This window comes from Salmo salar, chromosome ssa22, assembly GCF_905237065.1.
Source record: "Salmo salar chromosome ssa22, Ssal_v3.1, whole genome shotgun sequence".
Lineage (NCBI taxonomy): Eukaryota > Metazoa > Chordata > Actinopteri > Salmoniformes > Salmonidae > Salmo > Salmo salar.
The window spans coordinates 40131685-40142027 of record NC_059463.1 but is presented as its reverse complement, the minus strand read 5'-3'; the positions used below and the strand labels follow the sequence as shown (position 1 = coordinate 40142027).

At 43.7% G+C, this 10343-nt stretch overlaps 1 protein-coding gene across 2 annotated transcripts in view; it reads left to right on the top strand.

The window, feature by feature from the left end:
- The first annotated feature begins 8224 nt into the window (after positions 1 to 8224).
- cntn2 (contactin 2) overlaps positions 8225 to 10343 on the top strand; it is an 80639-nt gene continuing 78520 nt past the window's right edge. The window contains exons 1-2 of one of the 2 annotated variants that reach the window (XM_014167764.2): positions 8225 to 8331; positions 8645 to 8792. The gene's annotated coding sequence lies outside the window, so the exon portion shown is untranslated. Of the gene's footprint in view, positions 8332 to 8399; positions 8793 to 10343 lie in introns of those variants that run through there. The other variant, XM_014167765.2, reaches the window with a different exon arrangement.

The following is a 10343-nucleotide window of genomic DNA, read 5'->3' as shown; positions in this document are numbered from 1 at the left end:
GATTTAAATGTGGTGGATGCTTCTTTATTTTTTTAATTTAATAAAGTAACAACCGTATGAATATGATTGTCTGCTGTTTTTGTGTTGAGTGTTGATTTAATTCATATGGATTATAACCCAATGGGTTGTTAGGAATTGTCTTATATAGTTGCACAGTGTTCATGCTTTAGGCCCCTTGAGTGGACCAAATATTACAACTAAAACAATTTCTAAATGTACAAGTTTTTTAATTTATTATATATACACTGCTCAAAAAAATAAAGGGAACACTTAAACAACACAATGTAACTCCAAGTCAATCACACTTCTGTGAAATCAAACTGTCCACTTAGGAAGCAACACTGATTGACAATACATTTCACATGCTGTTGTGCAAATGGAATAGACAACAGGTGGAAATTATAGGCAATTAGCAAGACACCCCCAATAAAGGAGTAGTTCTGCAGGTGGGGACCACAGACCACTTCTCAGTTCCTATGCTTCCTGGCTGAAGTTTTGGGAACTTTTGAATGCTGGCGGTGCTTTCACTCTAGTGGTAGCATGAGACGGAGTCTACAACCCACACAAGTGGCTCAGGTAGTGCAGCTCATCCAGGATGGCACATCAATGCGAGCTGTGGCAAGAAGGTTTGCTGTGTCTGTCAGCATAGTGTCCAGAGCATGGAGGTGCTACCAGAAGACAGGCCAGTACATCAGGAGACGTGGAGGAGGCCGTAGGAGGGCAACAACCCAGCAGCAGGACCGCTACCTCCGCCTTTGTGCAAGGAGGAGCAGGAGAAGCACTGCCAAAGCCCTGCAAAATGACCTCCAGCAGGCCACAAATATGCATGTGTCTGCACAAACGGTCAGAAACAGACTCCATGAGGGTGGTATGAGGGCCCAACGTCCACAGGTGGGGGTTGTGCTTACAGCCCAACACCGTGCAGGACGTTTGGCATTTGCCAGAGAACACCAAGATTGGCAAATTCCCCACTGGCGCCCTGTGCTCTTCACAGATGAAAGCAGGTTCACACTGAGCACGTGACAGACGTGACAGAGTCTGGAGACGCTGTGGAGAACGTTCTGCTGCCTGCAACATCCTCCAGCATGACCGGTTTGGCGGTGGGTCAGTCATGGTGTAGGGTGGCATTTCTTTAGGGGGCCGCACAGCCCTCCATGTGCTCGCCAGAGGTAGCCTGACTGCCATTAGGTACCGAGATGAAATCCTCAGACCCCTTGTGAGACCATATGCTGGTGCGGTTGGCCCTGGGTTCCTCCTAATGCAAGACAATGCTAGACCTCATGTGGCTGGAGTGTGTCAGCAGTTCCTGCAAGAGGAAGGCATTTATGCTATGGACTGGCCCGCCCGTTCCCCAGACCTGAATCCAATTGAGCACATCTGGGACATCATGTCTCGCTCCATCCACCAACGCCACGTTGCACCACAGACTGTCCAGGAGTTGGCGGATGCTTTAGTCCAGGTCTGGGAGGAGATCCCTCAGGAGACCATCCGCCACCTCATCAGGAGCATGCCCAGGCGTTGTAGGGAGGTCATACAGGCACGTGGAGGCCACACACACTACTGAGCCTCATTTTGACTTGTTTTAAGGACATTACATCAAAGTTGGATCAGCCTGTAGTGTGGTTTTCCACTTTAATTTTGAGTGTGACTCCAAATCCAGACCTCCATTTGTTGATAAATTGGATTTCCATTGATTATTTTTGTGTGATTTTGTTGTCAGCACATTCAACTATGTAAAGAAAAAAGTATTTAATAAGATTATTTCTTTCATTCAGATCTAGGATGTGTTTTTTTAAGTGTTCTCTTTATTTTTTTGAGTAGTATATATATATATATGTGTAAAAAAAAAAGATAAGATAAAAAATTGTTTTTGCTTCATCAATATGGGGTATTGTATGTAGATTGATGAGGGTAAAATCTTTTTTATCTATTTTAGAATGAGGCTGTAACGTAACAAAATGTGGGAAAAGTCAAGGGGTCTGAATACTTTCCGAATGCACTGTATATGAACTATAACTTAGTTAAATCTTTGAAATTGTTGCATGTTGTATTGATATTTTTGTTCAGTATAGTAAGGCATTATTTTTCTAATTAATATCCATTCTCCTCCCAGAGTTGCTGAATATCTTTCACATTTCCAGTTTTGTGTGACAATTCTCAAGTCAAGTTTGCGGGATATCCATGCTGATTTGTCATAGGTGCTGAAAAAAGATGCAGAGGTACTGTTGGACTGAAATGCTGGCAGAAACTGCCCTTGAAAGTGTAGTGACTTTGCTTTCATTAATCGGATTACTGTTATTTATCTAATCAACTAACTGTGTTTAATTGTTACCCAATTAAATAAATAATGTAACAATTAATGCATTAGGAATTTGGGGCACCACGAGGGCAGTTGCTTAAAGAGTTACCATCTCCCGAATTAAACTCTAAACGTCTTTACCTATCACATCCATAAAACAGGCAACGTATTAATCATAACCTTGTATCATATCATCATTCTGAACAGTTGTAACCTCCTTGCATCTGCAAAATCCCCAGCCTTACTTATGATTCTGTACTACACAAATTGGTTTAATTATTTATTTACTAGCTAACTAAATGGTAACACAGATAAACATACACACTTAATACATCAGAAAAAGGTCCCTTGTAGGAGATGGGGAGGGAGCGAGAGAGAGAGAGAGAGAGAGAGAGAGAGAGAGAGAGAGAGAGAGAGAGAGAGAGAGAGAGAGAGAGAGAGAGAGAGAGAGAGAGAGAGAGAGAGAGAGAGAGAGAGAGAGAGAGAGAGAGAGAGAGAGAGAGAGAGAGAGAGAGAGAGAGAGAGAGAGAGAGACTTATCGTTGATACATTTTAGGAACTATTCTCACAGTAATCAACTTTGAACACAAACCGCCGCCCGTTTGGAGTAAGAAATCATAAATGTATTTACGTGTAAATGCCTTCGTTTGCCGTGTCTCTGTTGGAACCAGGCCTCCTTAGGAAATGTGTTGGGCCTTTCCGTAGCACACTTGCAAGGCTCAGATTGTTCAAAAGGGGTCCCCCCCAGTCTTCTACTGTTGTTAAACTCTGGAAGATGCTCCTTTGAAGATAGGCTAGCCAGCCATGTCGACGGTTCCCATTAGTGATGACAGTAGTAGAACACGGTGATTTGAGAAGAGTAGTACAATAGGATGGTTTGAAGAGTGGTAGAAATGTCCCACTTAAATTCGCTTTTCAAGATACTTTACTGAGGACAGCTAATCAGCCGTACCAATGATTGTCTGGGAGGTGAGCTTCCCACCTCTACCTCGTGTTGATATTCAGAGTTCGAACCACTTTGGATGTGAGCTGCAACTACACGCCTCTTCGGTCTCAATATACATTTTTTATCAATTATTTTATACACTCTGCTCTGTCAGGCTGACACGCTTTCTGACCTCACTCGGGGCGTGGCTACTTACTGTGCGAAGTTTGTAGAAAACAAATGATCTCTTATGACTCCTAAAATCACATCCCTATCTTAAACAACAATACTCTCATCATTTTTTCAAATTCATGCTCAAGGATGGAGACTTCGTATATGTAGTGTGTATACTTTTCAAGTTACAGTATTTCCTCTATAACATTTTTTATGACATCACAAAATAACAAACAATATGACATTAGTTATCTATAGCTCGCCTCTAACCATTCCCCATGTTCTTTGTTAGAAATATTGTTCCTGTATTCGCTTTAGAGCGTGTTAGAGTTCCGGCCGGAAAACGTCTCTGGAGACAAAGCACATTCCTTTGTGAATTTGGAGAGGGAGACCCTAGATCTCCTCTTCTTTAATTTACAACAGGGCGTGAAGTGTCAACCCACACAGCAGCTCCCTTCTCCCCCCTGACCTGACCCATTTGAATCCTCACAGGACAGTCATGACAAAAGGATAGCAAAACATTCTTTGAAAACTAGATGTAATGTTGGCATTACCAAGAAAAAACACTTTGACAATATGAACCTTTTAAGCTGTGTACAATATAGCAGTGGTTCACAAACTGTGGGGCGTGCCCCCTAGGGAGGTTGCAAGGGGTCAGCAGGGTGGGCTTGGGGGTCCCCCCACCCAAAAAAATAAACGTACTCTTGAAAGTTTTAATCGTAGAATGCACACGGTGCAATTTCAAAATTGGGTAGCGTGTCATCAGTTGTCCTCTTGTCATGTCAGTCATTGCATACCTTAGAGAGCTATTTATAACTTCGCAGAAATGTCCAGATCAACAAGTTTTTTAGCCCATAGATTTTGTAGTAATGTTAGAGTCAATCAAATATCACATGAATGAATACAAAAATTTATAGAATTGCAAGATGTTCCCCAAGGCTGGAAGGAGTGCCTGAGTGAAACATTTTGGGAACCCCTGCAATATAGAGCCTATAATTAATTCACACTTAATGTAAATCACTCTAAGTAAGAGCATCTGCTAAATGAATGTAGTGAATCTCATGAATGTCCTACTTCACGCCACCTTGTCTCATTCATCCCTTGTCATCCCAGCCCAGTATTCTCCATCTGCTAAATGACTGAAATACCATGTAGGCTACTGTATCACGTCACCCTGTCTAACCCATCCCAGCCCAGTATGCTCCATCTGCTAAATGACTGAAATACCATGTAGGCTACTGTATCACGTCACCCTGTCTAACCCATCCCAGCCCAGTATGCTCCATCTTCTAAATGACTGAAATACCATGTAGGCTACTGTATCACGTCACCCTGTCTAACCCATCCCAGCCCAGTATGCTCCATCTGCTAAATGACTGAAATACCATGTAGGCTACTGTATCACGTCACCCTGTCTAACCCATCTCAGCCCAGACAGCCCACACACACACACACACACACACACACGCTTGTGCACGGACACACCATGGTGGCGCCTGACATGTGACAGGCCGGAGGTGATTTGTGGAGGATCGCGAGGCCCAAGCAGTCAGAATGAAAATTAATACGACAGCAGGGAGACAGGCAGGGTGCGTGTGTGTGTGTGTGGGGGGGGGGGTAGGGCATGGATGGGGGTAGCTCTCAACAGGAGGGATGAGGAGGGAGGGAGGGGTGAGGGAGAAGTGGGGGGGTTAGGTAGCAGACTGAGGGGTTTCGGTCTAAGTTATCAAGACTGAGCAAAGGGGGTGAGGTTAGGTTTGAGGGGGTGAAGGGGGTGTGAAAGGAAAGTGGACGGGATGAGAGGTTTTGCGCAAATCTTTGAAGGTTCAAGGCTTGGACATCAAGGGGCGGGTGGGGAGGAGAAGGAGGGGAGAGGGGTTTAGGTTTTTTGGGCTAAGCTCTCAAAATGGATATAGGAGAGGGGCTGAAGTTGTGTTTAGGTGGTGAAGGGAGACAGTTTGGGGTAGAGGTTTTGGGATGAGAAGCTTTGAAGGCTCAGCACTGAGGGAAAAGAGAGGGGGTGAGGGATGGGTGACAAGGGAGGCTCAGGGGTATTAGGTCTGAAAAATGAGCACATCCATCAGCCATGTAAAGAGAGAGAGGAACGATGGGAAAAAAATGTACTTCCCAGAACAGGGCCAAATAAATGAATTTGAAACCCTTTTACCACAAACACACATGTTGTCTGACATGGTTGCATTGCTCATTCATTAAGCAAGCCATGGCTTAATATAATATAATATAAAAAGCAGATGAAGACAAAATGATCTACACTACATGACCAAAAGTGCTTGTTGTACATCTCATTCCAAAATCATGGAGTTGGTCCCCATTTTGCTGCTATAACAACCTCCACTCTTCTGGGAAGGCTTTCCACAGCAAGATTTCCCTTCACTGGAACTAAGGCACCTAACCCGAACCATGAAAAACAGCCCCAGACCGTTAATCCTCCTCCACCAAAATGTACAGTTAGCACTATTCATTCGGGCAGGTAGCATTCTCCTGGCATCTGCTAAACCCAGATTCGTACGTCGTACTACGAGATAGTAAAGAATGATTCATCACTCCAGAGAACGTGTTTCCACTGCTCCAGAGTCCAATGGCGGCGGGTTTAATACCACTTCAGCACTTCTTGGCAATGCGCATGCTGATCTTAGGCTTGTGTGCAGCTGCTCGGCCATGTAAACCCATTTCATGAAGCTCTCGACGAACAGTTATTGTGCTGACTTTGCTTCCAGAGGCAGTTTGGAACTCGGTAGTGAGTGTTGCAACCGAGGACAGACGATTTTTACGCGCTACATGCATCTGCACTCGGCGATCCCGTTCTTTGAGCTTGTGTGGCCTACCACTTCGCGGCTGAGTCATTGTTGCTCCTAGACATTTCCATTTCACAATAACAGCCCTTACAGTTGACCGGGGCAGATCTAGCAGGGTAGAACTTTGACGAACTGACTTGGTGGAAAGGTAGCATCCTATGACTGTGTCATGTTGAAAGTCACAGAGTTCCTCAGTAAGGGCATTCTACTGTCAATGTTTGTCTATGGAGATTGGATGGCTGTGTGCTCGATTTTATACACTTGTCAGCAACAGGTGTGGCTGAAAAAGCCAAATCTACTAATTTGAAGGCATGTCCACATACTTTTGTATATCATGTGTATGCTGCAAGTAAGATGACCTAAACACATTTGGGTAGATTTAAATGTGGTGGATGCTTCTTTATTTTTTTAATTTAATAAAGTAACAACCGTATGAATATGATTGTCTGCTGTTTTTGTGTTGAGTGTTGATTTAATTCATATGGATTATAACCCAATGGGTTGTTAGGAATTGTCTTATATAGTTGCACAGTGTTCATGCTTTAGGCCCCTTGAGTGGACCAAATATTACAACTTAAACAATTTGTATATGTATCACTTTTTTTATTTATTGAGTAATTTCCCCATGCAGTAAAACAGATCAACAAGAATTTTCTAAGTTTCTTCAGAAACTTCTCCAATGAAAAACTTCTAACAACTAAATGATTTGTCTGAAAAAGAATGGAGGTCCCACAGAGTTTTACAGCCTGGCCCACGTGTCTACACTGTCTGTTATTTCATCTCCTCAGCATCCAATTGAAACGTGGATTGTTCACACATTGTGTAGTTTCATTTGTATAAAGAGAGAAATACTCAATATATTTTTGTTGGTGGTGTTTTCTCTCTCTCTCTCTCTCTCTCTCTCTCTCTCTCTCTCTCTCTCTCTCTCTCTCTCTCTCTCTCTCTCTCTCTTTCAGCTCCAGCATATCACAATAATACAGCAACCACTCTGAACACTCCCTGAGATTCAATTGCAGTCAAGATGACAGTCTTGGACTCAGGCCTGCACTGTTTGATACTGTAGATACACTCTATGAGTCTGCATACTGAATTAGTTTGACTCCATTTCACTCACTATGCTTGCTACCGCTGCTACCGCCGCCTACAACACTTTCCCATTCTGCATGACATTGGGTTGAATTCATCTCTTTCTCATTTCAGACTACATTTAATGCGTGACCTCTTGTTATTAGAGTTAATGAGGTGAAAGTAAGAATTTGGACATGTTCATGTCAACTACACTCATTTTGGCACATTATTTGATGTTGATTTTCTGCAGCAATGGTGATTTGAATGTTGTCATAGTAACGGGCCCATTACTTGCCTATGAAGGAATTGTCCCATATACAGTGTCACTCATGTAAGTAATTCACCTACCACTGATCTACATGGGTGTATTATGAGTTATCATAACCGTGAAGATATACAGTATGTGTTATGTTGCAGTTCTCTGTCTAGTCTTGCATGTCTAATAGTGTCTTGTATGCGCTAATTGTCTAACCCATGGTTAATCTCTACAGTAGGCCTGTGTGGATGTGCTTTGTAATAGTGCTCAAATTAAACTTGCATGTCTTATTACTGTATTTTTGCATGTTACTATTCCTTGTGAAGTCATATGTAGCCTAGGCTATATATGGCTCTAATTCATATTGTGCCTGTTCTTTTGTCATTAGTGCTGTGAGTGTCAGCGGCCTAATGTGGCCCATAGGCTGGGAGTGGGGCTCAGGTGTGTGTAGGCCTAGACTCCTAGATGAGACTAGTGTAATAAAGACTGGTGTAATAATTTTAAGGGGAGCGCTTGAGCACCCAGTGCGACAGCCGGTCCCACTCCGTGATGACATTGAGTGCATATTGGGGCATGAGATGTTCATTAGTGAGGTGTGAAGGGAGGGATGGGGGATGGGGGGCGGGTGCGCAGCACACACGGTCGAGAAAGGGAGAGAGGGGAGGGAGGGGAATCACCGATGCTCCTATTCTGAAATGAGTAGCTAGCTGCTGCGTATGAGAGGCAGGCAACAAAAGCGAGGCAGGCGCGTTTTGTTTTTCTTCGTTTCATTCTAGAGGAGAAGAGAACAGAAGGTGAGAGAAGGGGAGGAGAAAGGTGGGAAGGGGGTATAGAAGCGAAAGAAAAAGAAGCGGGCTGCTTTTAGAGAATGAGAGGGAGATAGAGAGAGAGGACATCCTAATGCGACAGGGGCTGCAGCTTGACTAAATTGAGTAGCGCAGAAGGGGGGAGACAGGAAACAGAGCGTGAGCGACGACAAACGGAGATAGAGAGAGGGGGGAGAGAGAGAGCGAGGTAGAGAGAGAGGGAGGGACAACAAAGATCTGTCAGATGAGGCTAGAGATGCTTCTATTATCTGAAAATCCCGTGTGGTCTCCTTTATTACAGGGCGTTCTGAGCGGGCTGCATCAGTGTGTCTCTTGCGCATGATCAGCCGTCTACACATCCCTTCTGGCCGGAGTGAACCCACATCTCAGCATCTCTCCGCCAGCAGAGAGAAAGAAATAAAAACGCTCGCTCTCCTCCGCTAATTGAGGTAGGTAAAATGCGCATTTATATTTATCTGTCGCACTATCAGATAAGATGTGTTTGTTGTCTGACCTAAAAATTGGGCGGATTAAACCTTGTGTTTACCTGTCGTTGAAAGGGTTTAAAAATGCATGATGTCGCTTGAGCGGTTGTTTTGGTTTGGTTTTCCGTTTTTTTTTATCTCATTAGACGCACTAACTGTGTGTGGGATGGAGATACGCACTTACATGCCATTTAGCATGATTATAGGTCTAGAGTTAACCCCCCCATCTCGTTTTGAGACACCTCATGGATTATTCCCATAGTTTACGGGATCAAACAGGGGCATGGTTCATGCTCCATTGACAGCCCCCTGATTGGTGAACAGTAAAACGGTAGCTTGTGTTTTGGTTTTATCTCAGCTAAAGTGACGGGAAGCTCAACTTAGTTCAACCTTTAGGTGGAGAAACCCTACGGCTTCTCCCGGTGAATATAGGATACCCATAGCCTACCTTCATCATACGCTTCTGAGGAGAACGGCTGGCGGGCAGGTGTATAACCTATAGTTGATGCCACCGGCGCACACTGTCGCTCACGCGCTCGCACACACATCCGACTCACCCAGCAGCAGTGTCAAGGAGAGTAGACTGAGGAAAGGATGAGGAAACAGTCCACAGTTCATATGAACGCAATCAAGAGAGTAGACTAATAGCGCTGAAGGGAAAGGGCACATGCAATGTATTAATACTGTTCATATCAAATTACTAATATAATGTTGAAGAACATACACAATTCAGAACATACAGTAAGTGTCTCGCTGCATTGCCCCCAAATTGTACCACTCCAGACAGTTCATGTTGAATGTTAATATTAACCTTTTAACATAATAGCCTATTCGGTTTTCTCTTTATCTAGAGCGACAGCACAGTCAGTGCATAATAAATCAATGCGTCTTCATGCCATCAACAGAACACCTCTAAAGTACGTTTTAATAAAATGCGTAGTACTACGAAGTTATTGAATAGAAACACGCAAGTTGCGAGTGGAGGGTGAAGGTGCATGTTTATGCTTTTTTCTGGTCTATTTGGCAAAGCAACGCTGTAGCATGTTTTGAATGTTCAGTGCAGAAACAGTCAAGCATCCACGCTTGCGTTGGTGTGAGAGTAACCTTAGCAGAGTTGCCAACAACTACCATAAGTTCAGGTTTTCAGGGGAAATTGAAGATAGAGCCTGACTTCCACTTTTGGACGTTAACAATGCTACACCATGTCTTAACTCCTACTTCACATTTACTGGATTGGTTGAACAGTGCAGAAAATAACCTCCCAAACAGTTTTTTTTAATTCTCATCAAGACCAAAATGTGAGAGTTTGGTTCCAGGCATTTCTTCTACGCCTGCTACTTTAGGATGATGTGAGAGTAGCCTACTTACTGGGAAGGCCAGTAAGAGGCAAGGATAGAGGTAGTAGAGATGGATATTGCTTTATCACTCAGAAGAACCATAATCTAGGCATTGTGAGCCTGTGACAGTGTTGCATTGTGGTGAGGAGAGCCCTGCTAATCCTCAAATTGAGACGTT